We start from the raw sequence: 8,357 nt of genomic DNA, 5'->3' as shown, positions 1-8,357 counted from the left end.
CCCAGGGACCCCGGAGCCCGGCGGCAGCGGCCGCCCCGCCCCCCACACGGCCCGGCCGGGGCAGGTCGTGGCAGTGCCCGGGAGGGGTCGGGGGCGGCTCCTCTGCATCGAGAAGGCGGCACGAGCCGGCGCCCGGTGCGTGGGGCTGTGGGTTGGGAGGTGGGCGAGGGGCGTGGGGGGGGCACAGGAAGGCGCTCCCGGGAGAAGTTGGAGCGGAGCCGTGAGTGTGCATGTGCGTGTGTGCACGCGCGCCGAGGCCGGGGAGGAAGTGGCACAAAGGCCGCCGGCCGCGGCGGCAGCCGCGACCGCCGAGGTGTCCGGCCCGGCCCGGCCCCTGCCGGCCGCCTCATTAATATTAACCGAAGCCGCGGCCTAGCGCTGCGCCCTCCCGCTTCCCCGGACCCACATCTCGGGGCCTCCATTTCCCCGGGGAAGGGGCGGAGGAAGCAGGGGTAGGTCGGGGAGGTTTTTCACTCCCCCCCCCCCATTTAAAGGTGTGTGTGTGTGTGTGTGTGTGTCTGTGTGTCTGTGTCTCTGTGTCTCTGTGTGTGTGTGTCTCGGCAGGGCTAGAATGGGCAGGGGACGCCCGTTAACTTAAGTAGTAAGCCACCCCCTGCGGCCACTGTGCCGGACCCACCCTCGTACTGGGGTGCTTAGCCTGGGGTCGTTGAACTTAACATTTTTTTGTACCGTCTTGATCGTTCTGTTTCCATATGATCGGTTTCCTCTACAATCCCTATTTTCTGTCTCTAATAACATGATTCCCAGAAGGGGTCCAAGGGCTTCACCGGACTACCGAGGGAGGTTGATGACACCCCCCAAAGGTTAAGGCCCCCGGGCCCTGGGGTTCCCCACCAGCGTCGTTCCCCTCCGTTCTGCTCTCTCCATTCCTTCCCCACCCATCCCTGCTCCCTGCCAGCCAAAGAAAACAGCCACCTCCGCAGAAGAGAGAAGCTGCAGTGGGAAAGGGGCTTACAGGGAGGGAGGAGATGGGGGGTGTCTAGAGTTTTAAAGGGTGCCCCGAATTGTGTTCACCTTAATTATCCAAGGGAGGAGGGGGCACCGTTCGACTTGGAGCCCATCAAACGGTCATCCTAATCGGAAGCTTGTTTTCATATAGTTTGAGGGTAGGATGTGGGGGGGGGGTTGGAGGAATGGGGGTGGGTGTGTTTGAAAAACATTATCCTATTTCAGATACTTGGTGAGGAATTCACTTAACCGTGGTCTCGGAGGAATGCAGAAGATTCTATATTCTGCCCCCAGAACTTTGTTGTTGAAATGCCTTAGGAAAAAAAAACAAAACCCACACCCTAAATTGTCAGTGCCAGTCTCCAGAACCGCGGGTGTTGGGCTGAAACTGGAGTATCCCCCCCTCCCACTTTACTGGTTACAGGAGCTTTACCTGATTTGTACGATGTTATGGGGTGGGGGAGAGGAATATATTCAGACGAAATCTTGGGCTGGACTAATGCACCATTCAAAGGGTGAAAAGAGCCGCCTTGTCCCTAATTAGGAGAAAGGGCTACCTTGGCTATGGAGAGTTTATTCTGGTTAACTTGTTCCAGGAAAGGATTTCTTTTGGTGGGGGTCCTCTTGCTCTTCACATTCCGATCCCCCTGGACTCTGTGGATGGGAGAAAGAGGAGGAGGAGGAAGATGACCAGGTTCTGCAGTTGTCTCAGGGATGGGCAGCTGAAGGGGTAGAGAGAACCTTACCCCAAGCCTAGACACATCTTTGTTACTCTCTTCGTTCTTCATTTTTTTATTCTTTTTTCTTTTTAGCTATTTTCCAACCATCAGAAATGGAAGAAGATCCCTAATTCGTTTGAAGTCCAAAGTGATTATCTTGGCGTTTTGAAGAAGGTGTTTTTTGTTTATTTTTGAAATATAACAGCCCCCGTTGTCTTTCGTTCTCTCTCCCCTCACTGGGGCTTGATTGGAATTGCATCGCTGTGGGTGTGTGCCTGTGGGTTTTTCCTCCAATGTGGACTTCAGAGGATTTATCCCTCCTTTGTAATTTGAAATGAAATAATGGCGACACGTTGGACTGGTCTACCTGAGGGAGATGGAGACGGGAATCAGCCTTGTGGAACACCTATCCAGGAGGTAAGAGCTCAAGTGTAAACCACACATAGTTTTCCCCAGCTATTTGTTCCGAGAAGCACTGTGAGCGTCTTCAGGGATGCCTCCTGCTGCTGCTGCTGCTGCTGCTGCAGCTGAGATGCTTAAAGGGAAAAAGAGTTTGGTTTGTTTTTTTCTTGGATTTCAGCTGATTAATGGCCTGTTCTCGGAACTGAGCCCCAGAGAGTTGAACAACTTCCCATGTTTGTTTCACCAGATTGCCCTTTTGGCTATGGAGGAAAGTTTCCCCAACTTTCAGGTTGCTATACTTCGTTTTCCCCAAACCCCAAGTCTTGAATTCCCAACTTCCAGGTGTCTATGCAGATAAGGCAAGAGAGATACCTTTTCCTCCATGGCGCGCCCTCACCTGCTGTTCTCCTTCAAGGATACTGAGTTAAAGGCTTTGGGGTTAGGCCATATTTAAGTCCCACTGGCAGTGAAAAGCTCATTCCAGGTGTTTGTGTATGTTGATGTGATGTGTTTTTGTTTTTTAAGTCTTACATTTGGCTTCCTGCTGGGGCCAGGAGAATACTAGAACAGATTTATCTGTCTGCTGTGGTCTGATTGCTGCTGGTGTAATTACCTTTGAGAAAACTCCAGTGTTTTCCACTGAAGTGGCTTAAAGCCTTGAAAATGTTTTGTAGGTAGTGTTGTCTGTAATCTAGTGCTGTACCTTTGATTATCTCTGAGAACTCTCCAGCTTTTGATGGGTCTCTTTATTTAGGTTTGTCTTATTTAGAACTTTGGTGAATTGGTGTTCTTAGCAAAAAAAAAAATGTTTTGTGTTGCCTGTTTAGGCTAGCCTTTTCTGAAGCATCATCAATCTTTTCTATGCTGCTTATGTACATCATTATTTGTAGTGCCAGGTCAGCCTAACAGAAGACAGGAAGGATGCTTGTTTCTTCAGAATTTTTTTTTTTTTTTTGATAAATCAGGACTGAAACTACTCACTATATGTGAACCTAACTTTGAATGTTTCTTTTCTTCTCCTTCCTTCTTTTCTTTCTTTCTCATATTTTGAATCTATTCCTATGATGAAGGAATTTTTGCTTACTGTATTACTGAAGATTACTGTAATTTGCATACCACAAGTGCAAAAGATTAAACACACCTGCTTTATAAAGCACACCTATATTGTTACCATAAAATTAGCTGTTTAACTTCACAACAAAAATAGCTGCAATTTAGAGTTTAGTACATGCTTCTCACTTAGTCATTTCTAAGTGCTTTGACTTCATAATCATGTAATATTAACTCTGTAATGAAGCTGTGACATTAGCAAGTAACTGCATGAATTATGGCTGTTTTATAAAATAGTTTAAAGGTGAATTTAGTTTTTCATGCATTATATAGACAGAAAAAAAATTTTCCCTCACACTGTTGACTTCATATTAGATTATCTGAGGTTGCTGTGTATTTTCTAATGATGATTTGGTGGAGTACAGTAATTTATTTGGAGTTGATTTAACTTCTTGTCAGATGATATTGCTTGAAGTTTACTTTGGGCTTTACTTCTAGACATCTTAAGACACCTGTTTGTAGGTACAAACACGAGCAAGACTAAGTACAGTAGTAATGTAATCCTCTGATCGTTGATGTGGTACCATAATAACTCCTTTTGGAATTGGTATAATAGTTTATGTGAAAGCCTACAACTTGATGATTGCTTTGATATATTTGGTACTTACATAATATGCAGTGTGCTCCTAACAGCTTGTCATATGTTTCTAATGGACACTTTAATTAGCATGCTATTCGATTTATAGTTAGAAACAACTAATTTCAGTTTAATGTTTTTAAAATTTTTTTTAAATAACTCAGCCAAATACCGTGAAAACAAGATTTATAATGGACACTTCTTATACTCTCGCCAGAAAGAAATGTTTCCAATTGCCCACTTGGCTTCTATTAACAATTACAGTATTTTTTTTTTCAGGTGTCTGTGAAATGTCTTAATTTTGATGTTATTGGCAGGATCATATTGTGTCTAGTCTCAGAGAAATTAAGAAAAATCTACTGTCTTTTTTTGGTAAAACTGTGTTTTCCTTGTTTAGAGTGATCCTGTACACATTCACAGGTTGAGACAACACGTCATTTTTTGCTAGATTTAATTGCAGTGCATTTTCCTTTTTCAGATATTCTATTTCGATATATAATGGAAAGTGAAGCAAAATGGCCTTGTAGTATGGGGAAGCAGTTTGATATCCAGAATAAAAAGAAGTGTGCACAAATGTTTCATTTAGCTATGGTTTTTATTTATTTTATACTCCCTGAACATAATAATCCCTGGGAACATTTATAAGTGTATAGATTTAAAAGGGAATTATTTTACAATAATGTTGGCAGACTAGGTTGGGTGAACTGCTCTATTATTTAGCTTCTGGCAGTCTAATTATGTTCATCTTTGATACCTTAATACAGAACAAATGTTACTTTAATAGTGGTAAGTGATGTTCCTAAGTTTATAGTTAAATTTATCTGTTCTTAACTGACCATGAAGTAATCACAGGTGTTTCTTAATGGTGAGACTGGAATTCTGTAAACCAAGTCTGTTAATGTGTGTTGGGAGGAATTGAACTTGGACCACAGTAGAAATCAGTGTATGTAATGGGAGTGTTTCATGCCTTATCTAATTAGTCAACTCCACCTTCCACAAATAAGGTTTATTGCTATATAACTTCACACGCTGACAAATTTCTGTTCCCCTTAAGCCTTACACCCCTGTCATATAGGAATGCAAATGGATTTATCACCCTCTACAAACTGAAAATGTAACAAGTCTGATGCAAGTAGTTACTTTTATTCACCCATGGAAAAATGGTTCTATGTTCTGGCAAATTTGAATTTTTTATTTGAAAGTATGTGCAAGTGAACCTTTCAGAAGTGTTTGCAGTAAACCTGAAGGGCAGTAGTGTTTTCTTTTGGCTCTGCAGTGTAGTCTACATAGAATTTTTCTGTTTGTTTGAAATCTGAACACTGTTGCCTTTGCTCATGTTCTTCTTGCAAAGTTTGCAGCTACCTCACCTTCCTTCACAGTCCAGCTTCAGTCCCATCTTTTGGGAACCTTTCCTCAACTTTCCGTTGCACATTATGTTTTTAATGCTGTTAGCCGATGTTCGAGAGATGGTGTGTGATATTGGAAATAGGGCCAGCTTCTGACACATATGACCTGTATGACCTTGAACGAGTCATTTAATTGCTCCTGCCCCACCCAAACAACTCTCTGAAACTTTAAGTTGAGGAGTTGTCCATTTGCATTGGTGCTGGAGTTTTATAGCCCTCCTAGTAGAGGGAAAAAAGCTTAAAGTCTGTATGTATGATTTCATTTCATCCTTATAATAGCCCTGTGAGGTAGGTGTTTTAGATACAGTTATTTCTGCTTTAAAGATGAGCAAAGTGAGGCTCACAGTAAGTGACTTGTTTATGTTAGAGGCTCAAACCCTGGCATTCCCAAAATACCATCTTCTGTCTTCTCTGACTTCTTTTGCACAATTCACATTTTATCATATGCTATCCTATTTTAATTTTTTTTTAAACTACAGATATCTTTTCTGTTTTCACACTGCCTTTATTGTCTAATATATCAATTCTCCCTCCCCTCTCCCATAATAAAGAATAAAAAGGAGGGAAAGAAAGCTGTTCAGTATCTTAAGGACCTGTTGTTTGCAGAGCAGTGTGCCAGAAAGTGAGGAAGATATATGGAATCACAGCCTAATAGGAGGATTAGACATAAGCTCTATAGCATGTAATAAAAAAACAGTGAGGGCATGGAAGCTAGAGATAGGGACCGCCAGAGCAGGGATATTGTGGCAGAAAGGGGTCCAAATTGGGGGGAGCAGAGTATAGGGGGAGGAAATAAGCTAAAAGGACTCTGTGAAGTTAGGTGACACTGGACTCTAGAAGGCCTTGAATCTCTGGCAAATTCATTCATACTTTGCCATTAGGGGTCCCAGTGAAGTTTGTGATCAGAGCAGTGAAGGTAAGACGGAAAGACAATTAAAAAAAAATTTTTTTTTGTATTCAACTACAAATGGTATGGGGATATATTTATGTCTTGTTTTACTATTTCCCTTGTGAAAATACCTGTGTTTATGCTGAATACTTTTTATGCATTTAGTAATTTATTTGTGGTTACCAGATTGAAGAGGAATTGCTTAAAAATACCTTTGGAAAGGTACTTATTTAATTTCCTTATCAATATTTACATGTCTACTCATTATATAATTAAACTAATGAAGGACAATCTCATAGTAAAGTCTGCAAGCCAGGCAGGGATGTGACTGCTCCTGGCATCATCTGCTGTTTCTGTTGGGAATGCCAAATGGTAGGGAATAATTCAGGCAAGGCACTTGACCTGATGAGATCACAATTTCCTCAATTGTAAAGTGAGGAATTCCCTTGAAGCTTGAAAATTCTGTGATTCTTGCGTGTGAGAAGGTGATGGTGATGGGAGGGCCGGCAGCAGCGTTGCCTGTTGAATTTGAGGGTATCAGATAAGGTTTCAAGAAGCGTAACTATATCCTTCTCTGTTTAATCAAATTGGTCAACCAGCATTTATTAAGTGATTACTGTGTACCAGACATAGGCAGCTAGTAGAGGCAGCTAGGTGGTTCAGTGGATAGAGTGCTGGGCCTAGAGTCAGGAAGACCTGAGTTAAAATCCAGCCTCAGACACTTTCTGGTCATGTGACCCAGGGCAAAGCTAACCTCTGTTTGCATTAATCCACTGGAAAATGGAAATGGCAGGAAAACCCCATGGCCAGTATTGGCATGACATGGTCCACAGAGTCAGGAAGAATCAGAAACAATTGAGCAACTAAATGTTCCAGACACTGTGCTGGGGATACAAATAAAGGCAAAAACAGTTCCTGCCATCAGGGAGTTCACATTCTAATGGAGGAGCCAACTGTTTACATACAAGATCTGGACAAAGTAAATTGGAGGTAATCTTAGAAGAATGGTATTAGTAAGTGGAGGAGACTGGAGAGAAAGACCTCTTGCAGAAGGTGGGATGCAGAATGTAGAAAGTCTTGAAAGAAGCCAGAAGGCAGAGATGAGGAGGAAGAGTATTCCAGTTATTATGGACAAGCAGTGAAAAAGCACTGAGTTGGGAGATGGAGATGGAGTGTCTTCTCTCAGGAACAGCAGGATTGGAGAGTACTTTGAGGGAAGTAAAGAAGACTGGAAACAAACTTTGGGGTTATCTCTGTCTAATCAATATCTTAAAAGTCTTTTATAAGTGTTCCTTCACCCTTCCACCTCCACCCCCAACTAACTAGACTCAGATGATATGCAAAGTCCTGAGAGAGGAGAACTGATAAAAGTGACGGGACAGAACACTGAATTTGGAGACTAAAGGCCTCAAACCCTGTCGGCTAGTTACTTCCTCTCTGATGATGGGCGAATTACTTAACTCTGAGGGCCTTAGTTCTCTTATAAAATGAGGAGTTGGACTTGGACTTTCATGTGAGTGTAAAGATTGGCTATAACATATTGACCTTGATAGATTAAAAACTCACTGCCATTGAATAATTTGAAAGAAATAGGAAGTTTAATTTACATTATTCTCACACCGTATGTATAAAAGAGGCTAATGGATATTGTGCTGAATTTAGAATTAGGAATACCTGAATTCAAATCATGCTTGCCGGCCTGAGACCCTGTACCCTCGACTGACCTCTGCGTATCTCAGACAACTCCCTAGGACTTCTATTAAGTTGTAGGTTGCTCAGAGCCTTTGTGGTAGGAGTTCCTTGGGTCATTCCTCCTTAGTATGTATAAATAAACTGAGAGAGAACCTTAACTTCTAAATGGGTTGAAAAGAAATGATTTCTACTTATTTACTTGTCACCACTGCAGGAAGTAACAGCTTTGATGCAAGATACAGGACTATAGCTAGCAGTTATTTGATATTAAGAAAAATGCATAAAAAGTGTAAGGATAAAACTCTTAATCACAGCAAGTAAGGTAGGATTGATTGAGAGTGCCCAGGAGGAGCGTGTGGAGAATATAGAAAACTGTTAAAAGGCTTCAAGTATCACATTTCCAATCTCATGAGCCATCTGTGTTTCAGTAAGCCTATGCTGCTAAAAGCAGTGCTTAAACACTTTTTAGAGCATATGTTCTTCTCTTTGGAGGCCTAGAATCTGGTCCAGGCCAGAGCAAAAAACCATATATACACATATATACGTATATGTGTGTATACATATATTGTACACAATATGTGTGTATACATATA

General features: G+C 42.2%; 1 long non-coding RNA gene across 1 annotated transcript; it reads left to right on the top strand.

Annotated features, from left to right (window-relative positions):
• Window positions 1–56: 56 nt before the first annotated feature.
• Window positions 57–2,109, top strand: LOC114033861. The gene is made up of 2 exons (XR_003568044.1): window positions 57–135; window positions 1,782–2,109. It is a non-coding gene; the product is annotated as an uncharacterized LOC114033861 (long non-coding RNA).
• The last annotated feature ends 6,248 nt before the right edge of the window (window positions 2,110–8,357 follow it).

This window comes from Vombatus ursinus, unplaced genomic scaffold (genome assembly GCF_900497805.2).
Source record: "Vombatus ursinus unplaced genomic scaffold, bare-nosed wombat genome assembly UNPS02007567.1, whole genome shotgun sequence".
NCBI lineage: Eukaryota > Metazoa > Chordata > Mammalia > Diprotodontia > Vombatidae > Vombatus > Vombatus ursinus.
This window is presented reverse-complemented; position numbering and strand designations above follow the sequence as displayed.